At 43.1% G+C, this 15,423-nt stretch overlaps 1 protein-coding gene and 1 long non-coding RNA gene across 4 annotated transcripts in view; one reads left to right on the forward strand and one right to left on the reverse strand.

The window, feature by feature from the left end:
* rnf24 (ring finger protein 24) overlaps positions 1-15,423 on the forward strand; it is a 181,479-nt gene that overhangs the window by 31,005 nt on the left and 135,051 nt on the right. The gene's annotated exons all lie outside the window — the stretch shown is intronic.
* LOC138757007 (uncharacterized) overlaps positions 11,861-15,423 on the reverse strand; it is a 105,332-nt gene continuing 101,769 nt past the window's right edge. The window contains exon 5 of the long non-coding RNA XR_011353271.1: positions 11,861-12,037. This is a non-coding gene — a long non-coding RNA (uncharacterized lncRNA). The remainder of the gene's footprint in view (positions 12,038-15,423) is intronic.

A 15,423-nucleotide genomic window follows, 5' to 3' on the forward strand; every position in this document is an offset into this window, starting at 1 on the left:
ATTGCAGTTGGATGCCGTGCAATAATCTGTGCAACTCAGACCGTGCATTGGGTCAATAAATCCTACATTTAGCAAGTTGAAGTCTGCCAGAACTGGATTGGCTGTATCAAAACACCTCTTGCTCTGGCGCTGAGGAAGTAACTGATGCACCCAGCGCACGCAGAACATTCCTGGACTCGATGAGATGCTCCCGTTTACATTTCCACAGAGCAAACGCTATTTCTCTTCTCGCATGTCTAAAGTCCGACTCAGGTTTCTTTCCACTGCTACACTCCTTGGTTGCTCTCTCTTGTTAATAGTGGTACGACAGCTTCCTTTTGCGTAGCACTGCCAAAGGAGCAAGGGAGATGTTCGTGAAATCCTGGGGGTGGTGATGCAGGGGCAGCTTTCCAAGGTGTGCAGGAAGGAGGATTATAAAGGAGGAAAGAAGTTTGAGAGGGAGTTCAATGACCTTGGATTCCAACAGTGATGGAAATTTGAGCAGACGTTTGGAATGGGAGGAGAGTAGATGCTTGTAAGGACTGGAGGAAAGTCCTGGACTAGGGAAGAGCAAGGCCTCAGGAATGATTTGGACACATTAATATTGTGCAGTCCAGAGGTTTGAACCAGAGACCCAAGTTCAAATTTCCCCAGGGCAGCTGAGAAGTTGGCAGTAGAAGACCGAATGCTGGAGCCACTGCCTAACACCTACATTAACCCTGGGTTCATTCCTGACCACCAATGACGTCTTTCTGGACTTTACAATTTTCAGTGTGGCTCTCCACTTCCCACAAATATGAGTATTGGTGGGTAAGATGCCATAAACGGTTGTGAAGTGTAGATGAGTAATGGAATCCAGAGGCAGTTAATTTTTTTTTAATTTTAGACGTTCAGCAGTATCAGGCCCTTACAGTTATTCACCCATTCTGGGAGCATGTGCCTGTACCACCCAATTACACCCAATTGACCTACAATCCTCATTATGTTTAAATGGTGGGATGACACTGGAGCGCCCAGAGGAAACCCACGAAAACATGGGGAGAATGTACAAACTCCTTAAAGACAGTGTGGGATTCGAATCCCAGTTGCCGACGCTGTAACAGCATTGCACTAACCTCTACACTAACGGTCATGCCCTTTCCAGTCATTGGAACTGTATGGAGAGTAAAATAGGATGGTATGCTTGATGGTCATCATTGACCTAATGGCCAAAAGAGCCTGTTTGCATGTTGTCTAAACTCTGCGACTCCTGGTTTTAGGATTATGTCAACAGATAAGCTTGGAGATTCAGCAATAATAACAATAAATCTGGATTATTGTAAAATCTCTTTGGGTCCTCGCCAAGAGTGAACCTACATGTGATTCTAGGCTCCCAGTGTTAGTTGCCTGCCTTTCTCTGGATTGTCTGTCCTGATTTTGTGCATGTTTTCTAGATTGTATAGCAGATACAGAGCTCGAAAGTTCATCCAAAGTGTGATTTTCATTCAAAATCTCGCATTTGTACAGCCCTATACACTGTCCAACATCACTTCACAGGAACCTATCCAGTCAAAAACTGACATCAGGCCATGTTAGGGCAATTAAAACCTGGCCCTGGGTGCAGTGGGTTAGAGACTGGGTGGGTCAAGGCATAGAAGGGTTTGGCTTTATTAGTATGTATTACCAGTACATCACTATAATCCAAAAATCAACAGGTCCTGATGCCAGTTTTATTCTTGCCAGTGGAAATTTGGCTCTGAATCGAATATTGCAACTTCTACACTGGATTTTTTTTAAAAATCCACAATTTTGAATGGTATCGGAGAAGGTTTCCCTGATATTAATTCCCCACCACCCTGTTCAAAAGAAAATGAAAATTGGATTATCTGGTCATTAGGGGTTTATAGGGGGTTACGATGCTGCCATGTTTTCTGGATTACAACGATGCTGTACTTTAGAAGTACTATGGAGAGGACATGGGTAATAAACAAGCCAGAGGACCTGGTAAGGTTGTGAACTGCACAACAATTGCAGTCTCTTCAAACTCAAGCAGAGAAAGGATGGCCGAGGGGGAGGTCAGCAGCAGGGGTGTAGTTCTGCCGGAGCTCACCAGGCGGGGGGTGGTCCAGGCACCTCATGGGGCGGCTCCAGCCCCTCCTTGTTGCTGTTTTTGGTGAGCTCCAGCACCTAAAATATTAGCACTGAACCCCTGGTCAGTGGGTCAAGCAAGCGACTGCAGAAGGGAAAGGAGAATTGGTGTTTGGATTTTGATACTTCAGATTCTTCTGTCTCTGGTCCTTTCTTTCCACTCTGTTCATTTTCAGCTTTGTGGACCTGGGGGAGGTTTGAAAGGGGGCCGTTGTTAGCTCCATTACGGACCAAAAGTGAATGAAATCACAAGGGTCTGCTGCTTCAGATAATGGGAGTATTGTTTTGTTGCTCATGCACAAGGCCTTTCCCCCCCCCCCCCCAGAGATTCTACACTGCCCCCTCATAGTCAGCCAGAAAGAAGTTAAACTAAGCCAATCTGCAGATGCTGGGGGTCAAGGGTAATACACAGACTCGTGCTGGAGAAACTCAGCAGGTCACGAGGCATCCACAGGAAATAAAGGGCAATGAATGGAATGAAGGGCCTTTGTCAGGAAGGGCTCGGGCCCGAAACATTGTTTACTCTTTACTTCCAACGGATGCTACGTGACCTGCTGAGTTTCTCCAGCACGTTTGCATATTGCAGGCAGAGAGAAGAACTGGAGTCTCTGCCTTCATATGCAACTTCTGATCAGAGTTTACATTTTCCTTCCATTCCACTTTGCGGATGGTGAACATTCGAGATTCTGGTCACCTGAAGGCTCACCATTATTCATTTTGCTTCAGATTCCAAAATGGGGTGATTGGTCACATTGCCACAGCATTAAGTTTCATGATCTATGACCTTCACTGATACCCTGCCTTTTTTTTAAAGAGATCTTCCTGGCCGTGTTTTAACAGCCGACATTCATTGCTTCTCAAATGTCTTTGGGTTGTCTCTGCCGGTACAACCCTGAGATTTGTTTTCGTGCCAGGCAGAATTTCGACTTGATGCTAACTATGAACTGTTCTGAAGAAGAAAGTTTTGTACACAAAAGAGAGAAATGTAAACAAATTGCGTAATGCAGAAAAGTTATTCAGTAATGAATAATGTGCAAAATAAGAGTCCTTAAATGAGTCCCTGATTATTATTTAAGAGTCTGATGGTGGAGGGGATAGCAGCTGTTCCTGAACCTGGTGGTGTGAGTCTTGAAGCACCTATACCTCTTTCCTGATGGAAGCAGCAAGGACAGAGCATGATCTGGGTGGTGTAGATCCTTGATGATGGCTGCTGCTCTCTGATCGCAACGTTCCATGTAGATGTTCTCGATGGTGCAGAGTGTGACAGAGTATATAGATAAGTTTTTGGGAGTTAAATTGGAAAAGATTTGTTAGAGTAGATCACATGCAAACACTTTAAAGCAGATCTTATTTGAAATACTGGAGCTCTGCTAATGCTAGACATATCGGGGTCTCTCACCTTTTTGCAAGAGCTTTGAAGAGTGCTCAGGAGACTTCACTAATGGATTGTTGTTTACCAAAGGAAACAGATGAAAGAGAATGCTGGAGCCACTGCTGTCTGGAAGGAGAGCTTGCTGTTGTAAGAGGGTCATGTGGTTTTGTAAGCAGAGAGAGAGAGAGTCAAACCGGCTTTCTCTCAGAGAGAGAAGACAGCGATCACTTGTACAGTGTTACAGCCAGAAAAAGTAGCTGGGACTTGGAACAGGACAAGCTGGCAAGCCTGACTGGAAGACACCCTGGTCAAGGCCCTTGTGGTTCATGCAAGAGGAGAGGACTGGCTGTCTAATGTTTCACTTGAAATAAGAGAAACAAAAACGAACTCTGTGGTGACCTGAAAGAAAGAGGTTATCATCTGGAGAACCCTGATGAGGAAAATTTCGTCAGTAAAACACCGAGGTGACTGATGGAAGTACCTCAGTTGTGGATGTCCAGGAACAACAAATCTCTCTCTGAAAACCGACAAGAACCTTGGTAACCATTTACCTTTCGAGCACCAAAGCCTGGTGAACTTTATAAATGTTAAATTCTGTGCACAGACTATGAATTGCCTGCAACCAATGAACTTGGAGGAATGAAAAGTGAGATTCGACTGTGAACCAAGAACTTTTCTGAACTTGCATACACGTGCGCTTAGAATTAGAAGGCTAAGTAAGTTAGTGATAAGTTAAAGTTTGATTTTATTTTTCATGTTTAAAGATGATTAAAAGCAACTTTTGTTTAAGTAACTATTTGTCTTGGTGTCCTCGGGGCTCGTAACATTTTATGGGGATTCAGCCATTCGATTTGAAAATTGGAGTTTTTGTGATTTATTAGTTAATTCGGTTTTTTTCAAGCTAATCTAAAGCTTGTGTGTGGGAAAACCGCAGCAATGGATGTTGATACATTTTTGTCACAACCATCACCTGCGGAGCTGCAGAGCAAGAGAAAAGAGGAACTGATGGTTATTTCTATGGCATTAAAACTGACTGAAGTTAAACATTGGATGAGGAAAATACAAATACAGAGGATTATAATGAAATATTATATAGGTGAGGGAAAATTTGTTGAGAAAGACTTAGAAAATTTTCCGCAGGATAGATCTGTTGGTTTGGAATTGGAGAAATTGTGGGTGGAAGAAGAGAGAGAGAAACGGAGGGTGTTGGAGGCTGAAAAACAGAGACAATATGAGGTAGAGGGAGCTGAAAAACCGAGGGAGGGTGATGAAAGACGAAGAAAATATGACTTGGAAAAGATTGAAAGAGACAGACAGTTTCAATTGGAGAAGTTGGAAAAAGGTAAGAGAATTGAGGCTGTAACTCCTGGGGAGAGGTTTTTGGCTAGTAGAGAGGTAAATCTAGTGCCTCCTTTTGATGAGGGAGATATAGATACCTATTTTCAGCTTGTTGAAAAGGTTGCTGAGTGTTCAAGATGGCCAAAAGAAAAATGACCTCAAGCACGTTTCATACTCTAGCTTGACTGCAGAGCAAGTGGCATTTTATGCAAGCAGTATTGAATCATGGGTCCTCTACCGGCATCACCTACGGCTCCTAGAACGCTTCCACCAGCGTTGTCTCCGCTCCATCCTCAACATTCATTGGAGCGACTTCATCCCTAACATTGAAGTACTCGAGATGGCAGAGGCCGACAGCATCGAATCCACGCTGCTGAAGATCCAACTGCGCTGGGTAGGTCACGTCTCCAGAATGGAGGACCATCGCCTTCCAAAGATCGTGTTATATGGCGAGCTCTCCACTGGCCATCGTGTCAGAGGTGCACCAAAGAAGAGGTACAAGGACTGCCTAAAGAAATCTCTTGGTGCCTGCCACATTGACCACCGCCAGTGGGCTGATATCGCCTCAAACCGTGCATCTTGGCGCCTCACAGTTCGGCGGACAGCAACCTCCTTTGAAGAAGACCACAGAGCCCACCGCACTGACAAAAGACAAAGGAGGAAAAACCCAACACCCAACCCCAACCAACTAATTTTCCCCTGCAACCGCTGCAACCGTGTCTGCCTGTCCCGCATCGGATTTGTCAGCCACAAACGAGCCTGCAGCTGACGTGGACATTTACCCCCTCCATAAATCTTCGTCCGCGAAGCCAAGCCAAAGAAAGAAGATTGAAAGCTGATGAGTTGGTTCCAGAAGCATATAGACAAAAATTTAGGAGTTTGGTGAAAACATGGAATCAACGTTATATGGATTTTGCTCTGAATAAATCTGTATGTTTTGACCGTTGGTGAACCTGTGATGTCCTGGGCTGTGTCCACTTTCTTTTTCCAGGCCCTTCCGCCACAGCCGATCACTTTCCACTAAATATCGATAGAAGTTTGCCAAGGTTTTCAATGCCATACCAAACCCCTGCAAACTGACGTGCTTTCTTCAAGATGCCTTTGGTGTATTGGTTCCAGGAAAGGTTCGCTGAGATGGTGACTCCCAGGAATTTAAATTTGCTCACTCTCTCCATCTCTGATCACCCAATGATCGAACACCTCCAGTTTTCCCTTTCTGAAGTCTACAATCTCCTTCATCATCTTTTCAGTGTAGAGCCTAGAGATTAATCAGGCAAGATGGAAATTTCCTAAGGTTTGCAGCACTCAGCTGACCGGGGAGAGCTCTTTCCTTGTTTGACTTTTCATGTTTGTCCTGGCTTTATTCCAGCACTATTCATGTTGATGTTTGCAAATGGCTGCCAGCTCACTTGACGTCCTTTGGAGGGGGTGTGATCACCAGTGCCAATAACTGGACCAATTACAAGTTCCTCAGCTATGGCAAGGCTCTCTAAACAGGGAGGTGTTTTGACTTTTTATTAAATCTTTCCACCCAGATATGTCTGACTGAGAAAGAAGAAAAACCTGGGAATTCTTAATAATCTATTTTGTGAGATTATTGTGATTCAGCTTTATAAAAAATAATTATTTTTTATTTAAACCTTAGAGAAGTGTTAAAGCGATTATTTCAGTGGGTGCTGCAGACATCAGGGCATGAGTGCAACAGAAATATGATGCTAAGCCGGACTGGGATCTCTCTCTCTCTCTCTCTCTCTCTCTCTCTCTCTCTCTCTCTCTCTCTCTCTCTCTCTCGTACTCTCTAGAACTGTGAACAGAAAAAATGGTTTTATAATGCAAAGAAGATGGGGAAAGAAATGTTTAAGACAATGGGAATAGAACAAGATGGGAAAGAAACCATCCTTCTCCCCTCTCCTTTTCTCCCTTCCCCCTCTCCTTTCCCACATGCAAAATCAATTTTAAATCCCCTCTTATCATATCCAATTAACATCTTTTGTTGGTCTGATCTCCTCCCCTGGCCAGTCTTCAGTCAGCTTTTATTCTAATGCCTTCCTGTTTTTGCTTATTCTTAGAAGAGGTGTTCAAACCCAAAACATTGAGAATATATCCTTACCTCCTATGGACACTGTGAGACCAGCTGAGGTCCTCCAGCATTACTGTATGTTTTTACCTCTAATCTTTCGTCACATGTATCAAAATATGGAGTGAGAAGTTGCTTTGCCAGCAGCCCAGAGGATATCTGATACACAGTACAAGACAGCTGCGGAGAGATATCAGTTGGTTTGGAGTAAAGCAACATAATTTCCCAATTTTGAAATTCATTGAGGAATCTGACAGGAAAAATTCAGTCCTTGAATCTGATGGTATGTGATCTCATTCTTGTGAATCTTCTTCCTGACTGGGAAGGGGGAGATGAAGAGAGTGTGTCCAGGGTTGGGTGAGTCTTTTAGCATGACGACTGCTTTTCCAAGACTGTGTGAGTTGTTATTCCATTCCATTCAACGAATGCCTGTTTCATACTTGTGAGATTCTGGTCTGATTCCCTAATATGATGCAGTGGTATCCAGGATGTTTAGAGCTTTTAATGGTCAAATGATTATGCATAGTTTGGGCTCGAAATTCCAAAGTCAGCTCTTGGCAAGCAATCTTCTTCACTGGGAACATGCGTTTGGAGAAATGAGTGAAAGATGGATATCAGTTAGTGAAAGAGGTAGTCAAGCCATTCATAAAATAGCAGGAGTTGTGCTCAAGGGTATGAAATATTCTAAAGATAATCCCTCCAACAGGCTGTCCTTGTTAGAATCCTGGGCTTGGAAGGGAGCAGAGAAGCATGCTGTGTTGAGGGGGCAGGGGATGAGAATGTGGTCTTTTATCATTTTCATGATGTTAACTGAAGGAGGGCCCAGTTTAAGGAGATGTAATAAATAACCCAGTGATGGGTTGTTATTAAGCAGAACACAAGACGTTCATTTGTCATCTCAGAGTGGCTTGCAGGATTCAAAGTCTTGTCCTTTCCTTGAACTTTAGAAAGGAAGTGCACAACTAAATCAAGCTTGCTTTATTTGTCCTTTTTCTTTGGAAGAAGCTTTGCACTGGCTATCAAGCGGCAGAGGACACCCTTATGAAAGAGCATCTCTTAGCACCGCTGGATGAAGGCACAAGGCACAAAACGGATGGGTGCCATGTTACCCTGTGACTCGTGTGTCTCGTTGCTTTGCCATTGCATTTCCAAGTCAGATGAGTCTTTTTTTAAAAACCGTCAGCCAAAGTGTGCAGCCTAGAAGGTGGACCTCCTGATCATCTGTGGTTAAATGGGCAATAGGACAAGCTGGAAATCCTGAAGGCCTTTTGCAAGCTTCGTATTTCAGAAGCTTAGAACACTACAGCACTGAAGTAGACCCTTTGCCCCATCTAGTCTGTGCCAAACTATTATTCTACCTAGTTCCACCGATCTCCACCAGAACCATAGCCCTCCATACCCCTCTCATCCATGTACCTGTCCAAATTTTTCTTAACTATCAAAAGTGATCCCACATTCACCACTTCAGCTGGCAGCTTGGTCCACACTCTCAATGCCCTCTGCATGAAGAAGTTCGCCCCAATGTTCCCTTTAAACATTTCCCCTTTCACACCCTGATTATGCATCCCCTATTTTTCATTGCATTTCCAGTAGTTATGGTTTCGCAATTGCATCTGACACAGGGTAGTTCCAGCAGAAGGTAAGGCCATTTGGCCAATCACAGGAATGCTGGTTCTTTATCACAGCAACACACTGGTTCAACTCCTCCAAGACCCTTCTCTAGAGCCTTGGAATTTTTTCTCTGGGCATATATTGGAAGGTAGTGCCATACTATGCAGATAGTCATACAGAAGGGCTAGTTTTATACCACTTTGTTCTGCTGTATGTGGGACAGTTCCTCCAGACTCCTGATATCTGGGGCTATTGCCATGTCACACTCTAATTTCCAATATTCACTCTTTTTTAAGCCCCCTCTTGAATATGCCCTCTCATCAAACAAACCCATGGTCACCCATGCCTCTGCAAAAAAGTTCTGCTTAGTAAGAGTGGCCCCCATTGGAGGCTTTATCTTCTATGTGGAGGGAGGGGGTTAATTATCTATAATGTTATTTGTCTTTCAGGGAGCTCCATGGAGGGGGAGGGACCTGCAGATGCAGCTTTGGTTAAAAGTTTTCAAAGAATGGGACTGAAAATGGATGGTATAGTTAGTGTTGTGGTTACAGCACCAGTGAACAGGACTGGGATTTGAATCCCATGCTGTCTGTAAGGAGTTTGTATGTTCCCTGTGCCTGCATGGATTTTCCATGGGGTGGGTGGGGGGGCTCATGGGTCAAAAGGACCTGTTACTGTGCTGTGTTTAAATTTGAAAAAAATTAAGTTCAGCAGAAGCAAAATACTGCAGAAGATGGAAATCTGCAATAAAAACGGGAGATGCTGGGATCACACAACAGCGTCAGAGAAGAGAGAACTGTCCCTGGTTGTTGGTTAAAGTCCTGATGAGGGTCATTCACCTGAATCGCCCCTCCCTCTGCAGAGTCTGCCTGACCTAGTGTGTATTTCCAGCATTTTACATTATGACGATGCAGTTTATCTGTAGATTAATTCTGGCTTATTTTAATCATGAAAATCTGAAGGTATCTCCCACCTCTAATGTCCCAGAGGGTTGCAGAGGTTTTTAAAGCAGGAGTTAGGTTAATTTTTCACAAGACGATGGGAATTTGGCACACCAGAGGAGTCCTGGCCATGACCCTGTTGATTGGCGAGGCCGAGTGATGGTACCGTCGCCTTTTTCTTGTTATTTACAAATAATTTTTCATTTAATTTTTTTGTTACCTGTGGATGTGTTGCACCCATCAAAGCCAGCTCACTGGAACATTTTCTTTGAACTTGTTGGTGACGGTTTGTAAATCGTCCTGTCCGTGTGTGTTGCGTCATGTTTTGGATGAGTTCATTCCAACAAAGAAGAACCTGAGCCTGAACGTAACAGGCACACAAGTATGCCTGGGGCGAACAACAAAATGGGATTAGTGCGGAGTCAGATCATTTAGATCAGAAATAGTTCCTTTGGCCCAACATGTCAATACTGGCCTTTTATACATTAATCCCATTCGACTGCATTGGGTCCGTAGCCGTGCCTAGTTAAGTGTCTGTTTAAAAGTATCTGATTCTATCACTTCCTCTGGCAGTACATTTCAGCTATCAACCACTTTGTGTGCATCTATCTATCTATGTATCTATCTTATTCAAATCCCCTTCTTCTCCTTTTTAAATCTATCCCTCTTGATTTTGATTCCCTTGCTGTTGGTAAAAGTCTTTGCCTATTTTCTTTATCTATATTTCTTACAGTGCTCTTCACGTCTTCCAGGACACCCTACACCCTCCACCCCAGGGAAAACCATCCCAGCCTCTCTCCCCAGACTGCTCCAGTCTAGGCAGACCTCTGGAAAACCAGGCTACACGATTAGCGTAACATTATTGCTGCACCTGTGGCTAGGGTTTGAATCCAGTGCTGTCTTTAAGGAGTTTGTACGTAAAAGGACCTCTCTGTGTCTGATAACTGCTTGAGACATGGGAAGTGACATTGGCCATGGGGAGTGGACTCGACTCCAGCCCAGCATGGTGGCCAACGCTAGGTCAGCAGAGGGGACCTATTTCCTTTTGCAAGGAGGTCAATGACTGAATTCTGGTGAACTGGAGCATCTTGGCTGGCTGCATCACAGTGTGGTATGGTTGCTGCAGAGAAATGGCTCAAAGGTCAATCACAGGACCATAAGAGTATCCGAGAGGATCACTGGAGTCTTCCTCATCCCTTACACCAGTAATGTGATCATCTAGGATTGTTATCTGAAGAGACCACGCAAAATCATTAAGGACCCCTACTACCCTGCACACAGCATCTTTCAGGTGCTCCCATCGGAAAAAAGATGCAGGAGGATCAGAGCCAGCACCTCCAGGCTGAGGAACGGCTTCTTCCCACAGGCAGTGAGAATGTTGAATGGCCAAAGGAACTGTTCACACTAACCATGCGAGACTCTTATTTTCATGCAACAATATGGATTGGTAAACATGAATACTGGTCCTGTATACGTATTGTTTGTCTGTATGTGTGTGTGTTGTGTCTGGTTGTGTACCTGACTGTTTTGGACTGAGAACTCTGTTTTGTCTGGTTGTACTTGTACAATTAGATGACCATAGACTTGGACTCTGAGAGCTGAAAAACCTTTTGTGAGAAGTCTGACACAGTGGTGGTAGAACACCTGTCTCCATTCAAAATATACCTAGGTGAGGATCTGGAGGTGATGCTGATGTGCGATTGGTTTAATTTAATTTGTCCCATAGTATTCCATACAAGGCCATTCGACTGCTGGTCAAGATTCTTCTTCAATGCTGTCAACAGCTCTGCTTCCACCACTCTCTCAGTGAGGTATCCTCCACATCAATGGAATGGAATCATGGAAGTGGAGTATCACACATAGCAGCCAGAGTATGATGCGTTCACTCCATGTTGGAAATCCAAAGCAAAGACTGCATGCTGGAAGCAATGTCTCTGCACAGAAAAACAGAGTCAATGTTTCAGCTCAAGTCCTTGGGTGGGAAGTCAAGTTATATTTTAACAGAAAGATGGAGTCAATAAGCTGCTGTGAATGGATCTGAATTATCTGCTGTGCCCAATGTTGTAAACACAGTTTGAAAATCGCCACAAATAAACTGGTTACCTTATGACGTTCTGTGAATCTTAAATCCAAAATAGCCACGGAGAGTGACAATAGTTTTGTAATGGCTGAATAACACCCAAACCTAAGCCATACACTGTATCTCAGTGCATGTGACAATAAAGTCAACTAAACTACCCAAGGCCAAGCTAACATAGCTCTGGGGGATGGCCATTTGCTTTCTCACAAACCAGAGATGGGCACAATTTATTTAATCAGATTTTCAACATACACACATCATAAAGGCAATCGTGGCAGATTCTGTTACAAGAGCATTCTTCTAAAAGAATTTCCTTCAAGGTATGCCCACTTTAAACCAGTTTTCCTTCTCTCTTCAGGAATTCTGTCAGTCTCCCCCTCACTCCTGCTCTCCTTCTCTTCAGCCGCATTCTTAGTCATTTATCACCAGCTTCATCCCTTGTCATCTCCAATTTCAGATTTATTGTCAAGAGTGCATACGTGGCAGCACATACAATCCTGAGATTCTTTTTCCTGCGGGCGAGGCAAAATTACCACTTATTGGTAGTGCAAGTTACTATAAATGCAAACAAATAAAGAAATGTAAACAACCTTGTCTGCAAGATAGGGGAAAAAAAATCAATAAAGTACAAAAAGAAGTCTCTGAGTTTATTGTTGAGGAGTCTGATGGTGGAGAGGTAGCAGCTGTTTTGAATCTGATGGCTCGAGTCTTGTCCTGATACCTTTTCCTGACCTCCCATCTACATTCTTTGTTCCTATACAATGCCCCAACCTGAAACATTGATCATCTCTTTCCTTCCACGACCTGCTTGGTCACTCTTGTAGTTTGCTTTTTCTAGCATTTGCATTCGCTTGAATCTCTTAAACCAGATATAGTTTCATATTAGCGACGTGAGCCAGGTTTGGCAGTGAGTGAAGAATTGGATAAACCTATAAAACGAAGTGTCAGAGTCCAGAGAGAGTGGTGGAGCGAGAATGAATGTTCACTGTATCACCAGAGATTAAACTTGATCTTCTCTTCTGTGGTTGGTGGTTTTAAAATAGTTATTGTAATTTACAAGTAGGACAAAGAAAGGAAATCTAATGCTGAAAGTAAAAACACAATGCTGGAGAAATTCAGCAGGTCAAACCGTGTCCTTTTATATAGCAAAAGACAAAGCTACAAAAACAACGTTTCAGGCTTGAGCCCTTCATCTGTGAAATCTCTTCGAAGGTTGCCTACCCTGAAGAAGTTCTCCTCTGATCTCCAAAGGTGGTTCTGTGGGATTCTCCCTGCTTCCCATCTGTACTGTGAAATCTCTAATACTGAAATGCAGGAAAAGAGTGAAGGATCTGGAATTAATTTTGAAGGATGGGTAAAGCCACTGCAGGGTCAATGCTCCTGTTTTACGAGGAATTCTAAATTCACAGCAGATAGCAGGCCCGGTGACATTTGCACAATTGATGAATAACATTCTGGATTTTGCTTTGCTTACTTTCAAAATGAAAAGAACCCGAGACAATAGGTGAAATCCTCACTTTGCCTCATTGTGCGAGGTCACCCACCGTGCAGGCACTACATGCAGGGTCTAGATCAGGAGAGGGCAACCTCTTTTTTCAAAACTCACATTCCACTTCAGTATTCCCTGTTCTCAGTGATGAGTAAGGGATCGCTTAAGGTGGTATGTGAGTGGAAAGAAAAAGGTTGAGAAAGCCAATGCTCTGATCAGTTTGTGTGAACTCGCAAATCTATAAACCTACTTTAGTCCTTCCTAAATGACGACATTACTGCATTCAGTGTAAATCACCCTAGCACATTCTTGGATCACAATACAGACACTAAATGCACTTAATCGATCCAGTTGTTTTTAACAACAAACGTAAGTGAAGCTCAAGGTATTTGTCACGCGTACCAAGGTCTGAAGAGGAAGTTTCTTCTGTGAGCAGTCTAGCTCATCAACCCATACACAGTGCCGAAGGTAAAGAGTACAGAGTTACAGAGAGAATAAGCAAAGGGATCACTATTTTACTTAAAGAGATTTACTCAGAAGTTTGATAAAGCTGGGAAAGAAACTGAACTTGAATCTGAACTCATACTTGAGAATCTCCTTTCTGATGGTAAACATATAATAATTTGTCTTGGTGAACTTCTATTGCTGCTGGGTTTTGGGGTGCTCTGGGCTCATAACAGTAATCAGCTGATTTGGTGACAGAACATTTGATTCCTTCATCCAAATTATTAATAGAATATAAGTAGTTGAAGGCCCACCATTGATCCCACTTAATATTGATTGTCAATCTGAAAATGGACCACTTATCTCAATTCTCCATTTCTATCCATTAATATCTTATCCCTGATTGCTATGCTCTTATCTCATGGTTCTCAAAGGCCTTCTGAAAATCAAAATACACTTTATCCTCTAATTCTCCTTTGTCTATCCTGATTGTGACATCCTTCAAAGAACTCTAGCACATTTGTCAAACATGCTTTTCCTTTCATCAAATCGTTAACTCCGCTTGAATGACCAATGGTTTTCTAAATTTCCAACAATTACCCTTTATTATTGGATTCCAGAATTTTCCTAATGAAAGATGCTATCCTATCTGTTATATTTCACTCCTTTAGTTTTTTTATTCTGTCTAAAAAGGAAGCATAACTTTTGAGGCTTCCCATTTCTCCTGCTCATTGCCAAATTTCAGTGAATTTTGGTAAATGTCAACCAACATGTACACTTTCTCTGCAGTCCTCCTGGTAGAGGAGTGAAGTCTGTGCTGGTGCAGGATAGATCTTTTAATATGCTGGTTGCTTTTCCAAGAAGCACAAAATGAAAATAGCATCAATTGGGAGGTTGGGTTTGACACAAAAAAATGTCTGATGCAAATCAACATTACTCTCTCTCTGTCCGCACTTGAAAGTAAAGTATAAATATGCTTTGAAAGTGGTAACATTTAATCTTTAAAGCACAACTGCAAAAAGCCTGCATTCTTCTGGGCTGTTGTCAGCCCAGCCAATTTCCTTTATGAAACCATGCACATAACGAGTCAATTAAGTACGATTAAAACAGTGGTTCTCAACCTTTTTCTTTCCATTCACATGCTACTTAAAGTAATCCCTATTCCATCGGTGCTCTGTGATTAGTAAGGGATTGCTTAAGGTGGTATGTGAGAGGGAAGGGAAGGTTGAGAATCACTGCTCTGGACCCAATTATTACTGAAATATTTTGCTTGAGAAAAATTGTTATTGGCCCATTTCCTTTGGAGTTATGAAATTGTGCATCTAAGGTACGATTAAAACAGTGGGTTTCAAACTTTTTCTTTCCACCCACATACCACCTTAAGCAATCCCTTACTCATCACAGAGCACCTATGACATGGGGAATACTTAGTGGAAAGAAAAAGATTGAGAACCACTGCTTTAAAGTGTTGATTGAGAAATATTAGGCCCAAGCTACAGGAAAAAAATAACCCCATTCCTGTTCAACATGATAATGAGTCTATTGTCATATAAATTGAACAATGTACATTGAGTCAGGTCACTCATCAGAGTGGTTAATCATGTAACCCAGGACTGCCTATTGAAGGTCAGCGACTAAACTGGCTCCCCCTCCAGGCTTGCCTGGTGCGGAGGGTGGCTAGACAACATGCAGGATTAAAAAAAAACAAGATCTGTCAAAGGGAGGTTGAACCCTCTTGTAGGTCAAGGGCCATCTAGCAAACACATGCCATGAAGCGCAGAAAGGACATCCCTTGCATTGAAGCTTGGTCTGGCCTTTCACTGCAGCATAACTTCCCCCAGCCGTCTTGGACCTCATCATGCTGGGAGGGGATGTCAAGAGGGTGGGTCTGGACCTGTGCAACCCCCTACTCACCTAAAATCCATTCATGCCCACTCTGTTCCTTTCTGAGGAGTGGGGTATCCT

This window comes from Narcine bancroftii, chromosome 3, assembly GCF_036971445.1.
Source record: "Narcine bancroftii isolate sNarBan1 chromosome 3, sNarBan1.hap1, whole genome shotgun sequence".
NCBI lineage: Eukaryota > Metazoa > Chordata > Chondrichthyes > Torpediniformes > Narcinidae > Narcine > Narcine bancroftii.